We start from the raw sequence: 22,026 nt of genomic DNA, 5'->3' as shown, positions 1-22,026 counted from the left end.
GGTAAGCTGTCCGTGAAGCGCTCACCCAAACGGAAAAATGGGCCCTCTCACTCACATCCCACTTAATCTACTCTTAACATTTGCACTTTGTACATCTTGCACCTGTGGTTTTATGTGATGGTGAACTCACACAGAAGTTAATAAAAAATATTTACCAAAGTTAGAACATTTTTTGCATAAATATATATTTAAATTTTTTACATTGAAACGTAGGGACATAAACAAGTTTCAACAACGTCTACAGTATGGTTGGCATCAAGGGTAAAAACAAGACAAATGGAGATCTTACAATAAAGTTTAACTCCCGAAATTTGTAAATGTTCAAACTTAAAAAAAATTTAAACATAGCTTAGTCTTACAGGGATAGGCTGAACTATCCCTTTAATTTTTTATGAGAAACTGAAAAAATAATTTAGCATACATCTTTCCTTAAGTGCCAATAGACTGGACCTTGCATCAGAGAGAACATTTTTTAATAAAAACAGAGCACAAAAAACCCCCAGATGAACTCAACACTGATATGGGAAACGGGGCCCTGTCTTTATACTCACATTACCCTTCAAGATTTGCCCCTGTAGTTTAATGTGCTGGAGTACCTAAACAACAAAACAGAAGGTACAAGTTTTCTGGTGTAGCTTTTGCTATGGCGATGTTTCTTAACGGGAAAGCAGTGTTTTGAGAACTTGTCCTTTGTTGGATAGTTTGTTTCCATCCAATTCCATAATGATCTTCTGCAGAACCTCAAAAGTGTACTTGAGCTCCTGGGGGTAGCTCAGGTTTAGCGCGTAGACAAGCCCCAGCAACATCACCACAGCAAAAGCTACATTGCCCAACTCACTCATCACTTCCACCCCCTCCAGGACAATACCAACATCCGCGGGGTCATCGCCAGGCTCTGCACCTTCTTGTCGAATGACAAAGATTCCAAATACTGTCTCCGCTATGCAGGGGCACCGCTAAGGGGGGGAAGTTAGGACAATTCTAAGGGCCCACGCACTTTAGGGGCCCCCAGAGATCTGCTTTGGTGTGGTAGAGGGGGCCCAACCTCATATTTTGTCATAGGGCCCAAAATTGCGAGCTGCGCCCCTGCCGCTATGGCCATTTGAGTGCTTTCATCGACATCCTGTGACAAAAAATAAAATGAACAAGGACAAAGATTTTTTTACTGATGTGCATTACATGCATATTTATAACACACAATCTTTACAGTATTACTGTTAAACAGCTATCACTAACTTGATCCGTATTCATAATAATGCAAATGTAATCAAATAGCCAATTGACATTAAAATTGTTTAGCTGAGTCGGTGAAATACTTCAACTAAGGCATACCAAGGGCCTGTCTGTTGTAATCATGAGTTCAGTGTTAGTTATTCCATTCGAATAAAGGTATATTGTCTTATTAAAGGAAAAAAAAGTATGGTGTGTGTGTGTGTGTGTGTGTGTGTTATTGTCTGAGAGAAAGACAAGGAGAGAGGCTCCCAAACCGGCCAGGGGCCGGATTCACGAATATCTTCTTAAGAAATAAATTAAGAAATTTCTTAAGATAAATTCTAAGTTCGTAAGAATGTTCTTAAGTGCAATTCCTGAAAAAATCTTAAGAAGTTCTCAAATATGTTCTTAAGAACATCGTAATTATTTTCTTAAGAAAAAAATGATACATCTATCTGAGTGAATACATGGCTGAAGACGCATTTAAAAACACTTCAACGTCTTTTTTGTGGTTTCGGCAGATTATCCTAATAATCAATCCTAATAATCATCAAGCACGCACATTTTCATCACGAACTTGACTGGCGCTTGGCTTCATGTTTTTAATGCGCAGTGTTTTTGAACCGTTACTTTTAAAGGGTCTGTCTTAAGCTTTGGCGATCAGTTTTATTCACTTTTTGTGTTGTTTTTGTTCCCTCGTCCGAATGAACGCTTAAGGTATGTGCGCTGCTACAGCAAATTGCCTGCACATATGCGCTAAATCCGCCCAAAGATTATGTCGTATTTATCGGCCAAGTAAAATAAAAAATGTTTAATTAAATCTCCCTATCTAACTCGATTTTGTAGAGTTGCTACTAAGTTTTGATGTCGGCAAAAAGTAGGGTCATACACAGGCTAATCATGACAGATCATTGTTTACATTATCAGTCATTGCTGTCACAGCGAACTCATGCTCATCTCTATTGATAGTCCTAATATGTATTATATGTAGCTAGTAGTGTTGCAATGCTTAAATATAGCAGTTAATTTGAAATAACCCAATAAATTAATTAAATAATTCTTACTGTTTGGGATTTAAGACAAGTCGCGGGCTAACCTAACTTTAAGAAGTTATTTACGATGGTTATTAAGAAGATTCTTTTCAAGAATTTGAATTTTCTTAATTTTTGTCTTAAGAACAATCTTAAGTAAAAAGATAAGAATATTCTTAAGACGATTTTTTGGGGAATACAAAATATTCTTAACTTTTTTCTTATTTTAAAAAATAAGAAGAAAATGGCAGTTAAGAAGAAAATTCTTCTTAAGAATGTTTCGTGAATCTGGCCCCTGGTTATTTCCAGAAAGATCAGTAATAAGTTACTTTACCACAAACAGACATTTGATACACTGTTTTTGTTCATGTATAGAAGAATTACATGATGAAAAAAAACAGGCCAAATAATTTTTATGTGGTACACTGTAAAAAGTTTGCTGTAAATTTTACAGTAACTTACTGGCAGCTGGATGCCAGTAAGTTACTGTAAAAATGTTTACAGTATTATTACTGTAAGTGCATTTACAGTACTAAAAGGTATTTACTGTAATTTCATTTACAGTATTTTTACTGTAATTTCATTTACAGTGTTTTTACTGTATCTTCAATTACAGTATTTTTACTGTATTTTCAATGACAGTATCAGTACTATAGAGTTTATTTTCATTTATTTTAAACATTTTTTACCTGTAAAAACAATCCAATTAACCTACAGCACTGTAATTCAAGATTTTTACCACCCCAACCCCATAAAAATCACAATAACTCATAAGCATTAGTTCTGATAATATTCTTTTTAATTGTTGAACATTTTCTTTTTAAAAGTACAGAGACTTTGTATCATGGCAAACATACACACACTGAAAAGCAAAAATAAGTAAGTACACTACCAGTCATAAGTTTTTGAACACTAAGATTTTTTTAAAGAATTCTCTTCTGCTTACCAAGCCTGCATTAATTTGATCCAAATTTAATTTATTCCTTTGATCAAAGCTGAATTTTCAGCATCATTACTCGTCTTCAGTATCACATGATCCTTCAGAAATCATTCTAGTATGCTGATAAACATTTTATTTAATTTTTGGATTTTTCAGGATTCTTTGATGAATACAAAAATATTATTTAGCAAGGATGATTTAAATTGATCAAAAGTGATAATAAAGACATTCATAATGTTACAAACTATTTCTATTTCAGATAAATGCTGTTTATCTGAACTTTCTATTCATCAAAGAAACCTGAAAAAAATGTACTCCACTGTTTTTAGCATTAAAATAATTTCAGCAACATCATAATAATAGTTTTTGAGCAGAAAATCAAATTATTAGAATGATTTCTGAAGGATCATGTGACTGCAGTAATGATGCTAAAAATTAAGCTTTGATCACAGCAATAAATTACATTTTAAAATATATTCAAAAAGAAAACAGTTATTTTAAATAATAAAAATGGTTCAAAAGTGTATTGTTTTTGCTGTACTTTGGACCAAATGAATGCAGGCTTAGTGAGCAGAAGAGACCTTCTTTAAAAACATTTAAAATCTTACTGTTCAAAAGCTTTGTCTGGTAGTGTAAATAAAATAAAATCATACAGTAAAAATGTGTTTGTGTTGTGTTAAATTTTAGTAGTTTTGAGTCAAAGTTGACAAGCTCTCTGATGAGAAACGGCAGAATGGGATTCAGGCTGATGCTTGTTTTTTGCACCCTCTTTCCAGAAGTCCATCTGATCTGTGACTGTCAATGCATTTGCTGCCACAAAGGTTGACTGTCTGAACGAACCTGCAAGCACAAGAAAAACAGTGTTTAAAGAATTTGCCTCAACTGTCAAACTTGGTGCTGTATGCATTTAAAAAAAAAAAAATTATATACTACATACGAACGCAGTAGTAAGAAAAAAACTGAAGAAACTTTTTCTTGAAATTTTTTATAAAGAATTTTATGAATGGGTCAGTAAGTCACTGATTCTAGGTGTTTAAAAAAGGTAAATTCATTCACACACTGCTGTGTGCAGAGATGCACAACATGGCTTTGTTAAGAACCGTTTTTACTAAATGGAGCAAAAAGACAATATTTTCTTCTTGATTTAAATCACTTAATATTACATTCTTGTTTATTGAATTTTGTTGCCCTTACACTAGTAAAGTCTGCCACAGACCATGCTAAATGCTAACTAATCTGTTCATATAAACATTCTAAACAGGTGTGTGTTTCCTAGAAAGTCTGTGCATATAATAGTCCTACTATGATTAAAAATCTATATTTGTTGTTTTACAGTAACAATAATCTAAATTGACAGACAGTAAGATTGCTATTATGAATTTAAAGGTTACAGTAAGTTAAAGATACCTGAAGCAGCTGCATTTTGCTGTTTAAATGCTGGTTTAATAGAAATAATTTTAATGCGCATGCAAACTCAATCTTGATGTGACAAGACATGGTAATAAAAAACATTCCCAGGAAATAAATACCTTACAAATGTGTACTTTAAATACAATATAACTTGCTTAGGATAAAAGCATCTGAAAAATGCATGAATGTAAATGCAATGTAAAACAAAATGTGTTTTGGGTTACCTGATTCTGCATGTCTGTAAAATGGACAGCTGGCTGTATGATGATTCTGCATCTGATGGTCAGCATCCAGTTTGTGCTTGGAGAAATCTCCTGTAACAGACAGTGTCACAACACCCTTTTAGTGTTACTATAGTTTATGATCAGAAAAGACAACTACTGTACAGTAATACAATTTACATTTTTAATAAAATAAACATTTATAATATTTATTAGCAAAACTTGCTATATTAATATATTGCTAGCCCGTTACTCTCCTTAAAATGTTAACCCGTTCTGTGAGTTAGTGGAGAACAGCAGCCTGTGGCTAATTTGGTAACGTTAACATTAGGTAAGTTACCTCGGTAAAGTTAGTTTGATGTTTGACATTCATCAGACATTCGGTTTCAAACCGATTAAACTCTTTGCGCCTCTTATGTTTTTAGCTCAAATTCAGTCAGATGGACATAAATATATGTCCTTTACGTTGCACAAGGCTTAATTTCTAAAAAAAATAATAATAATAAATTAACCATATAAATTAATTAAACAATGAAACTACATGACATTATACTATAAAACCAATACTAAAATGTTCAGAAAAACACTCTTGTCATTGCACAAGACTCCGTTTTTGGAATTAGCGCTTTATGGGTTTTATAATAATTTTACAAATTTTAATGCATGAAATAATATAAATTAATTAAACTGACACTGTTTGAGATAAAGGTATCAAATCAACTGTAAACATCTCTAAATATTATTCCCTGTCATGCACAAGACTTGTTTTTTCAGAATAATCCTTTATTGTTTTTATATACAGTGCTGAAACTGTATTTTTGATATTTTTGACATAACACATCATATGTTTTTATATATGTTATGTCTGTGACCACTTAAAGGAGATAAGAGTATCAGAACAACTGTAAAATATGCAAATTGTTATGCGTTATAATACACAGGGATGATTTGTTAGAATATGCCATTAGTGTTTTTCTATATTGATGAACAGTAGAGATGCAAGCCCTTAAGTGCCATTAGAAATTTTCTTTTAAAATGATCATTTGTAGCACGCTCCCATATTTACCCATGTGTACAGTACTTCTACTTTAATGACAATCAATATGTTATTTTATATGCCATTAAAATAAAGAGCTGAATATGAAAATAATATAACAAATAAAAATAAAAATAACAGTATTAAAAACACGGTCTATAGTATTAGGACAGTTACATAATTATCAGAGAAATATGGTTTTGGAAACAAATTAAATAATCATGAGGTTCTAAATTAAGGGCTTTATTTATTTATTGTTATGTCTATTTTAAATTATACCCAAAATGTAATAGAAAAGTGGCAATAGAAAAATAAATGTTAAATATCTTCAACTGATATGTAACTAAAAGTACATTTATCACATACACTAAGAATATGTCTGCTAACAGCTATATTTACAGAATAGCATCATTAAAGGAGTTTCTCATAAAACTGTGTACTGAAATGTTTATCAAAAAAGAGAGACCGTTTACAAAAGGTTGAATATTTTGTAGGGTTTTATTATTAATAAAATTTACATTTGCAAATTTGGTTAAAGTTATTACTCCACCATCAGATTTTCCATCATCAGTTTATTAACAAGCATTTTTTATTTAATATTTTGAGGTTTGTTTCACCAGATGAAAAACCAAGTCTTGTGCATGACAGGGGATAATATTTAGAGGTTTTTACAGTTTATTTGATACCTTTATCTCAAACAGTGTCAGTTTAATTAATTTAAGGGGGTACAGTATATTAAACATTAAAAATACAGATTCAGCACTGTATATAAAAACAATAAAGGATTATTCTGAAAAAACAAGCTTTGTGCATGACAGGGGATAATATTTAGAGGTTTTTACAGTTGATTTGATACCTTTATCTCAAACAGTGTCAGTTTAATTAATTTAAGGGGGTACAGTATATTTAACATCAAAAATACCGATTCAGTACTGTGTATAAAAACAACAAAGGATTATTCTGAAAAAACAAGTCTTGTGCATGACAGGGAATAATATTTAGAGATGTGCACAGTTGTTTTGATACCTTTATCTCAAACAGTGTCAGAGTTTAATGAATTTAAGGGGGTACAGTATATTAAACATCAAAAATACAGATTCAGCACTGTATATAAAAACAATAAAGGATTATTCTGAACAAACAAGCTTTTTGCATGACAGGGAATACTATTTAGAGTTTTTACAGTTGATTTGATACCTTTATCTCAAACAGTGTCAGAGTTTAATGAATTTTAGTGGGTACAGTATATTAAACATCAAAAATACAGATTCAGCACTGTATATAAAAACAATAAAGGATTATTCTGAACAAACAAGCTTTTTGCATGACAGGGAATACTATTTAGAGTTTTTACAGTTGATTTGATACCTTTATCTCAAACAGTGTCAGAGTTTAATGAATTTTAGTGGGTACAGTATATTAAACATCAAAAATACAGTTTCAGTACTGTATATAAAAACAATAAAGGATTATTCTGAAAAAACAAGCCTTGTGCATGACAGGGGACAATATTTAGAGATGTGCACAGTTGTTTTGATACCTTTATCTCAAACGGTGTCAGAGTTTAATGAATTTTAGTGGGTACAGTATATTAAACATCAAAAATACAGTTTCAGTACTGTATATAAAAACAATAAAGGATTATTCTGAAAAAACAAGCCTTGTGCATGACAGGGAATAATATTTAGAGATGTGCACAGTTTATTTGATACCTTTATCTCAAACGGTGTCAGAGTTTAATGAATTTAAGGGGGTACAGTATATTAAACATATCAAAAATACAGATTCAGTACTGTATATAAAAACAATAAAGGATTATTCTGAAAAAACAAGTCTTGTGCATGACAGGGAATACTATTTAGAGATGTGCACAGTTTATTTGATACCTTTATCTCAAACGGTGTCAGAGTTTAATGAATTTAAGTGGGTACAGTATATTAAACATCAAAAATACAGTTTCAGTACTGTATATAAAAACAATAAAGGATTATTCTGAACAAACAAGCTTTTTGCATGACAGGGAATACTATTTAGAGTTTTTACAGTTGATTTGATACCTTTATCTCAAACAGTGTCAGTTTAATGAATTTAAGTGGGTACAGTATATTAAACATCAAAAATACAGTTTCAGTACTGTATATAAAAACAATAAAGGATTATTCTGAACAAACAAGCTTTTTGCATGACAGGGAATAATATTTAGAGTTTTTACAGTTGATTTGATACCTTTATCTCAAACAGTGTCAGAGTTTAATGAATTTAAGTGGGTACAGTATATTAAACATCAAAAATACAGATTCAGTACTGTATATAAAAACAATAAAGGATTATTCTGAACAAACAAGCTTTTTGCATGACAGGGAATAATATTTAGAGATGTTTACAGTTGTTTTGATACCTTTATCTCAAACGGTGTCAGAGTTTAATGAATTTAAGTGGGTACAGTATATTAAACATCAAAAATACAGATTCAGTACTGTATATAAAAACAATAAAGGATTATTCTGAACAAACAAGCTTTTTGCATGACAGGGAATAATATTTAGAGATGTTTACAGTTGTTTTGATACCTTTATCTCAAACGGTGTCAGAGTTTAATGAATTTAAGTGGGTACAGTATATTAAACATCAAAAATACCGATTCAGTACTGTATATAAAAACAATAAAGGATTATTCTGAAAAAACAAGTCTTGTGCATGACAGGGAATAATATTTAGAGATGTGCACAGTTGTTTTGATACCTTTATCTCAAACGGTGTCAGAGTTTAATGAATTTTAGTGGGTACAGTATATTAAACATATCAAAAATACAGATTCAGTACTGTATATAAAAACAATAAAGGATTATTCTGAACAAACAAGCTTTTTGCATGACAGGGAATAATATTTAGAGATGTGCACAGTTGTTTTGATACCTTTATCTCAAACGGTGTCAGAGTTTAATGAATTTTAGTGGGTACAGTATATTAAACATCAAAAATACCGATTCAGTACTGTATATAAAAACAATAAAGGATTATTCTGAAAAAACAAGCCTTGTGCATGACAGGGAATAATATTTAGAGATGTGCACAGTTTATTTGATACCTTTATCTCAAACGGTGTCAGAGTTTAATGAATTTAAGGGGGTACAGTATATTAAACATCAAAAATACCGATTCAGTACTGTATATAAAAACAATAAAGGATTATTCTGAAAAAACAAGTCTTGTGCATGACAGGGGACAATATTTAGAGGTTTTTACAGTTGTTTTGGTAGCTTTATCTCAAACGGTGCTGTTGTTTAATGAATTTATATTATTTCATGCATTAAAATTTGTAAAATTATTATAAAACCCATAAAGCGCTAATTCCAAAAACGGAGTCTTGTGCAATGACAAGAGTGTTTTTCTGAACATTTTAGTATTGGTTTTATAGTATAATGTCATGTAGTTTCATTGTTTAATTAATTTATATGGTTAATTTATTATTATTTTTTTTTTTTAGAAATTAAGCCTTGTGCAACGTAAAGGACATATATTTATGTCCATCTGACTGAATTTGAGCTAAAAACATAAGAGGCGCAAAGAGTTTAATCGGTTTGAAACCGAATGTCGGATGAATGTCAAACATCAAACTAACTTTACCGAGGTAGTTAACCTGACGAAAGCAAAAGCTTAACGTTACCTGTTGTTTGCACCGCGACGACGGCAATCACCAGAAAAGACTCCAATACACCTCTGATGCAGACGACATGACCACGAGACCACAAACTTGAAAATAAAATACAAAAGAAGCACTTAACCGCGGTGTTTCAGCTTTACCTCAGTGTTTCATGTTAGCGCGCTGTTTATGTCACGTCTGTCACTGAATTTAGGGACCGTCTATAAAGTTACATACGACATGGATACACACATTTCTTACTTAAACATCATTTGAAGAGAATTACCTTGCCAGCTATAAAGAAGCAGCGTTGAAAAGATATTATGCTGCTCTGTGACACTGCGGTCACACCATCTGCGCTTCGTAAAAGTGCGGTCACGCCATCTCCGCTTTAATTTCTACTGCGCGCCTATATAGATATTTACGGTAACAAACACCTCCGACCTAACAAGGCGCATTTCATGTTACTAAACTACTTTTAAGAACTGCATACCGTAGTCAGGACCAATGCTATTAACAATCTCTCTATCTCTGTCTCCCAAATAAAAATACTATTAATCTGACATGCGCAAAAAATTATAAAAATATGAAATCAAATTGTTTTCTGCAAACTCCAACAGATTATTGTTCTGCATCTCCCCATGTACCTCTGTTGTGATTTTCAACTTGTTTTTCTTTATCATTTTTTAATAATTGCATACTAAAGTAAAGACAAATTGTAATTATATTGCTGTACATAAAAAAATTCATAAAAATACACTGTGCTGATTTTCAAATTGTTTTACTGTATCTTTTTTTTTTTATATTTTCATACCAAAGTCGACATATGCTATTTACATTGCTTTATTGACATAAAAATAAAAATAAAAATATAAAATCAATTTGTTTTCTGCAAATTTCAACAGATTATTGTTCTACATCTCCTCAAGTACCACTGTGCTGATTTTCAAGTTGTTTTACTGTATCATTTTTTTAATAATTCCATACCAAAGTCGACATATGCTATTGACATTGCTATATAGACATTTTAAAAATTCATAAAAATATGAAATCAAATTGTTTTCTGAAAACTCAACCAGATTCTTGTTCTACATCTCCTCAAGTACCACTGTGTTGATTTTCAACTTGTTTTACTGTATATATATTTTTTTTTATAATTGCATACCAAAATCATGGTAAATGCAATTTACATTGCTATATAGACATTTTAAAAATTCATAAAAATATACAATAAAATTGTTTTCTGCCAAATCCAACAGATTATTGTACTACATCTCCTCAAGTACCACTGTGCTGATTTTCATGCTGTTTAACTGTTTCATTCTTTTATAATTGCATACCAGATTTCTTTTCATGTTCTGTTTGCACTGGTCAATATGACACCAACAATGTATGTATAGACACTTAAAAATATAAACATGTTTTAATATACAAATTAAACATGTAAACTTTCCATTTACTTCTCATTTATGTTTTACTTTGTTTTGGGGAATAAGAATGTTTTTATTATTCTTATTATTATTAATGTAGAAGAATGCAAAATTCCTCAACCACACTATCATCCTTATGAAATATTAAAATTTTTATGATAAAGAGCACAAATGATGATTAAAGTTAACTATAACTGTAAACTATGTGCTAGATGCAGAATATGCCATCTGCTGGTTACAAGGTTACAGGGCGAATTCCAAACGGCTATTTTGCGCCCTTCAAGGGCACTTCTAGAAGGGGACGCCATTTGTAGGGACGTTCCAAACGAAAGTGAGCAACTTAATCCCTTCACGAAGGGCCCTTCCAGAAGGCCGTTAGAGAAGGGAACATTCCATGGTCACTTCACGGAAGTGATTTCCGTTAGTGATCACATGATCTTCAGTTAGGAGCTCTTGCTATGCATTTTAAAGCAAAGTTGGGGTTGATTTCGACTTCACATACATGCTTAGGTAGAATAGGCTGATTAAATTTGACTTTATTTTAATGTAATACAAAATATTTTTCGTCAGTGATAAAAATGTAATTTAAGACGGTAGTGTAAGCAAGTTTAAGCATGTTTAGTTTAAGAAAAGTGTAATAGTAAATAAAATAAATATTTAAATAAAATAATAATGAAAAGAAGTATTTATTTACAACAACTGATAAGAGTGCTGAATGCTGCACGCACACGCAGCGTTGTCAAGGTAACATTTCGTCAGTCGTTCCCTTTGCAAAGGGAGTTCCAAACGCTTAAAAGAGACAGAAATGCCCTACTCCCTTAAAAGAACTCACTTCAAAGGGCTCTGCCCTTCGGAGGGAGTAGGGCATAGGGATCCGCCCTTCCGTTTGGAATTCGCCCACAGTTTCAACAGAGTCTGGCTGCAGACATGCACTCTCAGCGGCGCATGCGCACTCAGACACATGCACTCTCAGCGGCGCATGCGCAATTAGACACATGCACTCTCAGCCGCACATGCGCAATTAGACACTTGCACTCTCAGCCGCGCATGTATAATCAGACATGCACTCTCAACGTGATGCACAGGATTCAACGGCCGCACAGGAATTGTAAGTATATTTATTTGTACAAGATTAAGTAAAGTAAAATTGTTGTTTTTAATTCTTAGGTAAATGTTCTTAAAATTATCTTTACATTTATCTGATATTTCAGGCACACACATATGGAAGCAGATTAGTCTCATTAATAATTCACGCACAATACACGATGCACACATGCGTGTCCCAATTCACGTGCACGAAAAAAATTTATATATTCACAAAAAAAATTCACGTGCAAAAAATAAGAATATAAATTCATAAAATACGTTTCACAAGTTGCAAAACACAATTCACAGATTTACAACTGTGTACAACAATTTTGAATGTTTAAAAATCACGAGTGTATCACGGACTGTGAGTGTGTGAATAGCTTTTTTACGTGTGTATTTTTTAGACTTGCGTGTGTGTTTTTGAGACTCTCCTGGCAGCGAACTCCTCCCATGCGGGTCACTCGTACACTTTAGCCAATCAGATTTGAGCCTGTCGATCGACCAATCATAACCCGCTGTGGGCGTGCCTATCTTACGTTACGTCATCAGCGCGAGTCCAGTTCCAGAATTCATATACGATTCAGCTGTTGATCGTCTCATTTGTAACTAGCCTAGTAAAGGTGTATTGTTTTATTTTGAGTGCTTAAAAACTAAAGGTAAAATCGGTCGTTTAGACACACTCGTTAACGTGACCAGTTTAAGCCAGTGGCTGCTATGAAAACAGATAGTGTGTTGCCAAAGATGCTGTCTTGTGTTAGTCACAATGTCCTGTATATTGGCCAAAATGAAGAAAGAATTCTGTTCATTGCCATGTTTTTGTTTAACAACGCTGGGTGTCCTCTGCCCAGTCTAGCTCCCACTTAGCACTGACGCTGCCTTTATTATTATAGCTTTATGTAATGATGAATATACCTCACGAGAACTCAGTGTATGAATAACGGTGTGTTTGTACTAAACATTTGTGCAACTGGATGCAGTGTTTAATTAAAACACACTAATCATTTTCCTTGCATTTTTCAGGATTTAACACTTTGGAACAACATCTGGATGACAGTTACAGACCTCTTCATTCACATTAATCTTTATGTCTTTTTATGTGCTTCACCTTATGCATTATTTTTTTAATGTAATCAACATTCATGTACTTTTTAAAATATTATATTATTGTGATACATAATTTTATGTTGAGCAGTGATGTAAAAATCTTTGAGATTACAATACACAAGATGATGTTGGTTAGCAGCAATTGTATTTGCTTCAGTATTAACAGTTCCGACTTGTTTTGAATGTTTTAATTCTGACATACAACCAGAACATTTAACAATGCATAACAAAGCTTTATGCCTTAACAAATACAAAGTCATAGGGTACCATTCTAAAAGAAATGTAGTAATAATGCATGAGTTAAATCAGTTGAAACTGTTAAAATGGATGGGTTGCAGCATGACTGTTTTGAAAGAGTTACAGTTCCAAATGAATCTTCTAGATTCACATCACCTCATAATTTGTGGCAGAGGTTGAAATAGGAGCAGCTACTTGTACATCATAAGCATCACAATTCTGAAATAAATAATATCTGCAGGCTGCAGCGTAAACAAACTTAAATGAAATGTACATGGTTTACAATGTGTGTTATTAAATCGTCATCAGCTGAATTATTATCTAAATCTAATTTATCTATCCATTTTACTCCTATCTATCTATCTATCTATCTATCTATCTATCTATCTATCTATCTATCTATCTATCTATCATCATCTGTCTAATGTCTGTCTGATTATATTAATCTAAATATAATCTATCATCTAAATATAATCTGTAATCTTTCTAAATATAATGTATAGTATATCTAAATCTAATTTATCTATTTACAAAATTGTGCTTATTTCCTCCTTTTATATTTAAGGGTTTTCCTGGACAACCATATGGAAACGACTTTGGTGTATTTATGTTGATGGTAAGATGTACAATATGTTTGTGGTTAATTTGTGTTTTTGCTCTTAATACATACTTGTCTTTCAATTATTGTCTGCATTGTACATGTACTGAATGCCCCATTTGACTACACAGTTGTAAGTATTATTATAGTATTCACTAACACTGAGAAAATGAAACTTACAAAGGCCATTACCTTTTATGTTTTGAGCAGCTGGACATGGCAGAGCTGAGGAAATGGTGGTGTGTCATGTTGATAGAGAATTTTGGACTGGAACGGTAAAGAATTGTTTTTTTGTTGTTTTTGTTTTGTTTTTTGGCTTTTGAAAATTAAAAGCTTTCATGAGAGAGGAATTATGTAACATTTAATGTTCAATCTCTATTTTCCAGACATGGAAATTGTTTGCCCACTATGCTGAGGAGTCCAAAGCCTTCCTGAGAGGTGATCAGCAGCCTGTATTTTGGTTGTATAAAAGGAGGTTTGAAGAAATCTCTCAGGTAAAAGCACATACTTGAAGAATCATAAGGTTAAAAATAGCATGTTTTCTTGACAAACTAGGTAAACTTGTGCTGTATTTTTCTATACGTTTAGGTAATTTGTACATGTTACTTTGTAGCTCCTCAGGAAAAGTGCCAGTTACTTTAAAAGGTAGTACTAAAGGTAATAGATTCAAACTCAAAATTCTAGGTAGATGAAATGTCTCTTCACCTGTGAGTTTGCATCGGAAAAGCAGGTGGTTCAGTCTATTTGAAAAGTAGGTGTTGTTAGAGGGATTGCAGTCATTATTGTTCAGCATATTTGTATATATCCTCTTTTGCATTGTTGTTTCTTAGCTGCGTGTCTTAAGACTGCAAGTCAGTGATGCATGGAGAACTCTGGGGATGATCTTGGCTCAATTCAGCTTCCTCATATACTGTGCATGGAGGATGTAGAAGCTGCTGAGGCCTTGGACTGGTTCATCAAGGACGATCTTGTAGAGCCACTGATATTTGTTTTTGAATTTTTGCAAGACATGCATAATTATAATTTTTAGAGCATATTATTATCGAACACTACATTTAAAAACAGTTGTTTATTTATGTAATGATTTTATAATATAATAGTAGTTATAGTAAGTAATCTTTCATTTATTTTATCTATGTATTAAAATTGTTTGACAACAGCAACTTAAATAACCCACACATTGTCACAATACCATGTCATGTTATTTACTAAAGTAAACAATCACCAACAGCTGTGTGTTGAATTATTTTCCTGGTGTGTTTTGGAAGCATATTTAACATTGAACATTGAATGTGACAGCAACAGACTTTGACTTTTAATCTATGATTTAATAATTCATTATAAAATGTTAAATATACAGTAGTCAGCTTTTAAAGGATCAAAAAAGTACATCAAAGTTGTCCTAAGACAAAAATGTGTATTGTTTTGGTTTTAGGACATCTTTGATAAAAGATTTTGATCCACTTCAAATGTTGATTACTATATATACACATAAAATTCTCATTGTGCAATGAAGGATTATAAATGGTGTTAGTCAATGACTTAATAATTCATTTTAAAGCTTATATATACAGTAGTCAGCACTTCAATCAAAGTTGTCCTTAATCCAAAACAATAACCATTCTTGTCTTACAGGACAAATTTAACTTTTTTGATCCACTTCAAACGTTGACCACTGTATAATGTTTCAGTTTAATTTTAATATAATTTATAATTATTATAAATAAGGAACATGTGTATAAGAAAAAGTTAAGCTTTATTTAGTGATGTTTTTTGCCAATATGCACATCTTTTACACAGGCACATATGCAAAGTAATCTGACATTACTGAAGTAGATTGAGTGTTGATTATTAGTGTTTGTACTAGCATTTTATATAAATTCGAGCCATGACCAGAAACACCAGTCTTTACGGCACTCTTAAATAGCAGCATTTTCCAGTCCACCTCCAAAAAATACGTTTTCTTTTTCATGTATATTTTCAGGCGGTGTTAATAGGAAGTTATTTTATTTCGTGCTTTTAGTTTGTAAAAAGCATTTTGAAGTGTTTCTGCCTTCGACCTACTGTAAATATCGCATGCGTGAATCTGAGCGCGTGCGTGAGGCTGACGCCTGTTTCACACATACTCCGTATGCAGTGCGTATGCGTTGCGTATTTTTTTCCGCACCCATGTTAACGGATCAGAGCGTTCACACTGCACGCGGTTGCTGTCCGTCAGTGCATTCCAGATGCGGTGCGTTTGCAGCAGTGCAGCTATCGTTTCGGCACAGAGTCTATTTTTGCTGTGCTGCATTGCGTTGCATGCGCTGAATTAAAGTGACAGCGCTTTGTTCGCTGTAAAAATGATCATGAATTGACACGGAAATGTACCGTAAATGCATATATTTGCAGTCTTCTGTGTTTCACAGTCAACACGTGGCTTTTTGGCTAGGTTTAGAATAGTGCAGTTTTAAATAATAAGGCAACATAATACATGCACTTGTCCAGGTATAGAAAAGTTCTTTAAAATATGGTTTTTAATAAAGATTAAATGCGAAAGAAAGGCACAGAGAGCCGACTGTTTCTGTCTGTGGTAAGTTTTAATTTAAAATAAATATTTGTTAAAATAAAATATTTGTGAAAGCCCAATTTCAATATGAAAAGGAAGATATCGCCTACCTATGCTGTGTTTAAATGTGTTACAACTTGCTTGAGCAACTTAATATACAAATCTAGAAGTCAAGTGCATTAAATAATTTAGCCTACGTCGTTTATAATACGTTGAGTTTAAACGTGAATATGTCTAGTATTATTGTATTAGTGTACTGTGATAAAAGAGTATCACAATGCTGAAAAAGCACATTTGGATTTGAAATTAAAATAACGGATAAATGGTGTGTTTGTGGTAAACACCTGCGGATCAGGAACGGACTGCAAGCGCGTCCTATGTGAAAGCAAAACGAGTCCGTGCTGCCTCTGCACAGCATACGCAACGCACACGGACTGCATACGCACTGCATACGGAGTATGTGTGAAACAGGCGTAAGTGCATTTATCTAAATGCGCATGCGCGGCTGAGAGTGCATTTGTCTAATTGCGCATGTGCGGCTGAGAGTGCATGTGTCTGAGTGCGCATGTGCGGCTGAGAGTGCATGTGTCTGAGTGCGCATGCGCCGCTGAGAGTGCATGTCTGCAGCCAGACCCTTCTCTACAGTTTGACAAAATAGGTGTAATTACTGTATACATCCAGCAGAGACCCATTATGTACCTGCTCTTAAACCTATTAGCTCCTGTAGCGTTACTTAATTGACTAACGGGTATAGGTTATTGAAACGACAACTCTTCCTTATCGATATTTTTACTCATTACTTACTCATTTCTCTGTATTTTGAGGTAAGAAAAGTTAATTTTCAAACTGTTCTTTTCAAATTACATTTTTGTTTAAACTTTGTGTGAAAGTCTTAAGTGTTAAACCCTAAGGCCTACATGTTACTGCCGACCTGATCAAAAACAAGACATGCCAAAGCGACGACAAAATGGGTGAGCTCGTTTTTGCTTGTTTCAAATATATGAGTAAATGCCTACGATATAATTGCTTTTAATTAATGTTTAGTGCATCTTTGTTAGGCTATGCACAGTTGGTTTTATATAGTATTTGCTTATATGTATAGACCAATATTACACAGGTGTTAAAAGTGCAGTGCAGTATGAGTGTAAGGTGCAATTATATTTGTGGTGTGTAGGAAATAAGCTTTTCCTGAGGGTACTGATGTGAGAATATAGGCTTTTGTAACAAGATAATATATTTTAAATAGCACCCTGTTAACCACATCATGGGATACTCTTTTAAATGTTACACTAAAATACTCACGTAACAAAACATTTTGTTTTATTTCCATGTTATATACAGTGTCATCTTCAAAACATTTGGGAAGGTAAGAATTATACTATACAGCTTTTATTTTATTTAAAATAATTTAGCATTTTTGACATTATGTTAAATTATAGACTTGAAATGTAATGCCTGCTGTGCAGTATACAAGTATGTATGTAAAACATAATTGTCAACCAAAACATGTGCTTTTACAGTCCAGAAAAACATATATATCTTTTGAGGACATTTTCAAACACATCCAAGAGCTTCAGGAGTCATTTTCTGAGCATAAACCGGGGGAATGTCTTCTGCAAGACCACAAGTTCTGGACAGATCTCTGCACAGTTTTGGGAATACCAAATACATCCTCAAATAGATATCAACTAAAAAGGGCATACAAAGATGAAAATGTGAAAAAGGTCCAAACGGAGGAAGATGGAAAGGAACATGGTAGGGAAGATGAAGCAGAAATTGAAGGTGCAGAAGTGGAAAAGGTTACACAGCACAGAAGTGATTTTCATCATGAAGATGAAAAAAAACATTCTAACAAGAAAGACATCATCCAAGATGAAGAAGTTTTAAAATCAGAAGCGGGAAAGAAAGAATCTAAGAAACAGAAAGAGTTTAAGCAAGTGGATATAAATAAAGATGACTCAAAGGAGGTGAAAGCAGCACTAAAAGAGGTCGATGAGGAGGAAAATGCACCAGAAATTGAAGTTGTAAAGGAGGAAGAAGTTACACACGAGATGACTACATTTCAAAAGGAAGATGATAAAGAGCATACAAGGGAGAAGGACCTAATACAGGAAGAGGAAGACTTAACAGACGACACTGCAGGTAATGAAAAATTACTGTGTAAGGGATGAGAGGATATTGTTTACATTTAAACTTATTTACATTTGTTTTTGAAAATGGCCAGCGATGTTGAAACATAAATTAAATATTTAAAGTGAGAAATTATATGGCTTTCTATTATTACTGTTTATTCTCTTTTAGGCCTACGACAAATATCACCAGGTGGAAGACAGTGATAGTTGGAGTGATACTGACGATGATGTCAGTCTTGACAAAGAAGATGAATTCTTTACAGAGAGTGTTCCTGCACCATCTTTTTTTTTTATTCCTCGAACGGCCTGGAGGAAACTACGAAAAAAACAAAGAAAGGATCACTTTAGGGGATTGCAGTGGTGTAACATTATCTCTGCAGGTATTCGCACAATACATCCACATTGCAGTTTTGCATTTACAGGTCATAGGGTTAAAAGACACGGCTCATTGAGAAATAAGTCAGCAATTGCAAACAACACTACCAAGAGCTCTCTATCTTCAGAACATGGAAAAGCTTAAGGAATCTGTGGTAGACTCTGGCTGTCGAGATGAGGCACCATCACCAGGTGTTCTGAAAACCATTTCCTGGAGACAAAGAATGAAGGACCGGAAGCATAAAAATGAAACTCTCAGCCTCCAAATGATGGTTGAAGAAAAAAGAGATGAACCGGATGAGGTTATCCAGAAAGTGATCCTTCATCCAAAGGGTGTGATGCTTTGGTCAAAGAAAAGCATTGACATATTCCACCAAAGATGTAAAGAAGACATAATATATCTAGATGCAACAGGAAGCATTGTGAAGAAGAGTAAACAACATGGCACAGGTCCTTTTTATATATACGAGCTGGTGGTCAGAAACCCAAATAAAGGTTCCTCTCCTTTTCCAGCAGCTACCTATGTGACCTGTGACCACACCACCTCATCTGTCCTGTATTTTCTCAGTGCTTTCCAGACGGACCATGCCAAGCAATATGGACAGAAAAACATCAGTCCAGTCATGATTATTTGTGATGGATCCATGGTCCTCATGCAGGCCATCTCACTAGTTTTCTGTCAAACCAACCTCAATGCCTTGCTCCAAAGTTATTATCAGATATTGACAGGGAAAGGCACCGCTGAAGACTTTAGTCGTCCTATCCTCCACCGCTGTCTAAGCCATATCATGAAAAATGCTAAATCCCTGTGCAAAAAGCAGTAAGTAAAATCTGTTTTCATAAAGCAGATAATCACAATAATTGTAACAGATTATTCTTGATTGTTTATGACAACATTATTGTTTCTCTCTCAGTGCACCCAAGAACTACAAGCTGGCCATGCATATTTTTGGACTTTTGACCACAGCAAGTTCAATTGTTGAGTTTGATGAAATGCTCCTCAGCTGCACCGTAATTTTCTCAAGCCCATGCAGCTCTGAAAATGTTGAGAAGCACTTCAACAACATCCAGAATTGGTTGACCATCATTGGGGAATCAGTTGTTGATGAAAGCAGCATTGTTCCTGAGGACCTTGAGGTACACAGTAAACACATTAAAAATGTCTTCTAGCCTGTGTAGAATCACTCATGTAAACATCATATAAAACTTCATATTTTAGGATACCTTCAGTCCAACACCCTTTCAAAGACATTTCACAGAGGTCATAGGCACTGCACCCTTGGACAAAAAAGGGGATCCCAACGTGTACTACAGTGAGCTATTCATCTCCTCGTTGGCTACCTACTTCTTGCCTCACGTAGCTCTTTGGTCAAGCATGATGCTGGGTCAGTTACACTTTTTGATTGAAACACTTAAACATGTCTCTGTTTATTCACAACAATTTAGGTGTACATTTGAACATGACATGACCAAGTAGTATGTTTGACAGATGTCTTTTGTTCGTTTGCTCGCTCCAATGACATTATCAAAATCTATCAATCACATTCACATTGTTTACTTGTGCAAATTAAATATTTTAGATTTTTGGATTTCAGCTTTGTACAGATGTTGTGTACACATATGATGTACTGTAAAGTATGAGGGACGCAGAGATGTGTCCTTAAACCTGATGCGGCCTTCATTTTGGAATTACACTCAGGGTTTTCAGGGGCCTTTTTCACCCCAGGAAACAAAATGCATTTTTTTTAACAAAATTATAGTAAAAGAAAAAAAAAGAAAAAAATTATATATACATATTGTTTCATATTTTAAAATATAAATATAAATATTAATTAAAAATTTATAATTAATAATTAAAAAAAATTAAATAGGTTTTTATACAAAAAACTGCTTTTTATGTAAAATTCACTTTATAACAGACCCACATTTCTAACTTTAATTCATGGGGATAACATGGATAATTTCACATGGTTTAGTGTAAGATTTTTGCCCATCTTTTGGAAAATCCAGTTAAAAAAAAAAAAAGAAATTCACTTTTACCGTGGCTGCAGAGCTCCACTATTTGCTATTCTACCTGAAAGGTATCTTTTCACAATTTTTTTTCAGTTGAGTTCATATCTACATATTATGAAATCACAATTATTACAATAAAAATTACTTTGTGTCAAAGTTACTGAAACAAAATCAGTTCCCTTTCAGTCGAATCCCTTCGACGTTACATTGGGATCTTGCTTGAGATTCCTGTTTGTCCTGTGTATTTTATAATATGTAGACATTAACTCAACTGAAAAAACTTGTGAAAAGATATCTTTCAGGTGGTCAAATAGCAAAAAGCAAATAATGGAGCTCTGCAGCCATCTACTGGTAAAAGTTTTTTTTTTTTTTTTTTTTTTTTTTACTTTTAAAACTGGATTTTCCAAAAGATGCACAAAAATCTTACACTAAACCATGTGAAATGATGATTACAAAATTGCAATTTGTTGCCTGGGGTCTCCAGAGACCCCAAACACCATGAATGTAACTTAAAAAAAAAAAAAATCAATATACCATTCTAATTTTTTTATTTTTAGATCAAGATAGTGTTGACCGATGTATAAATTCTCATACCATTTGAACAAAGGGAACGTTTTAAGAAAATATTTTTTTAAATTTTGTTTCGTTTTTTTTTAAATTTAGTTTTTAATACTACCTCGAAGACAGCATAAGGGTTAAATGATGACCAAACAGGATGTAAAACTCATGTGTTATACTGTATTGAAGGAGACCTGGGACGGCATGGTAAAGGACCCCCATACCAGCAATTCTCAAAGAAATATTCAAAGATTTCAAAGAAAAAATACCAGGTGAAGAATCATTTAGATGAATATATGCAATCTAATGCATAAATGTCTGTACCTATTACTTTATTCTGTACTAAGCTCTTGGATAAGGTACTATGCATCTTTTATTTTCTTATCAGAATTTCACACAGGACAACAAGACACAGGGAATAATGGAAAAGAGTCAGTGGGACTTGAAAA

Source organism: Garra rufa, chromosome 4 (genome assembly GCF_049309525.1).
Source record: "Garra rufa chromosome 4, GarRuf1.0, whole genome shotgun sequence".
In the NCBI taxonomy this organism is placed as follows: Eukaryota; Metazoa; Chordata; class Actinopteri; order Cypriniformes; family Cyprinidae; genus Garra; species Garra rufa.
The sequence above is the reverse complement of the archived record's forward strand: the minus strand, read 5'-3'. Positions refer to the sequence as shown.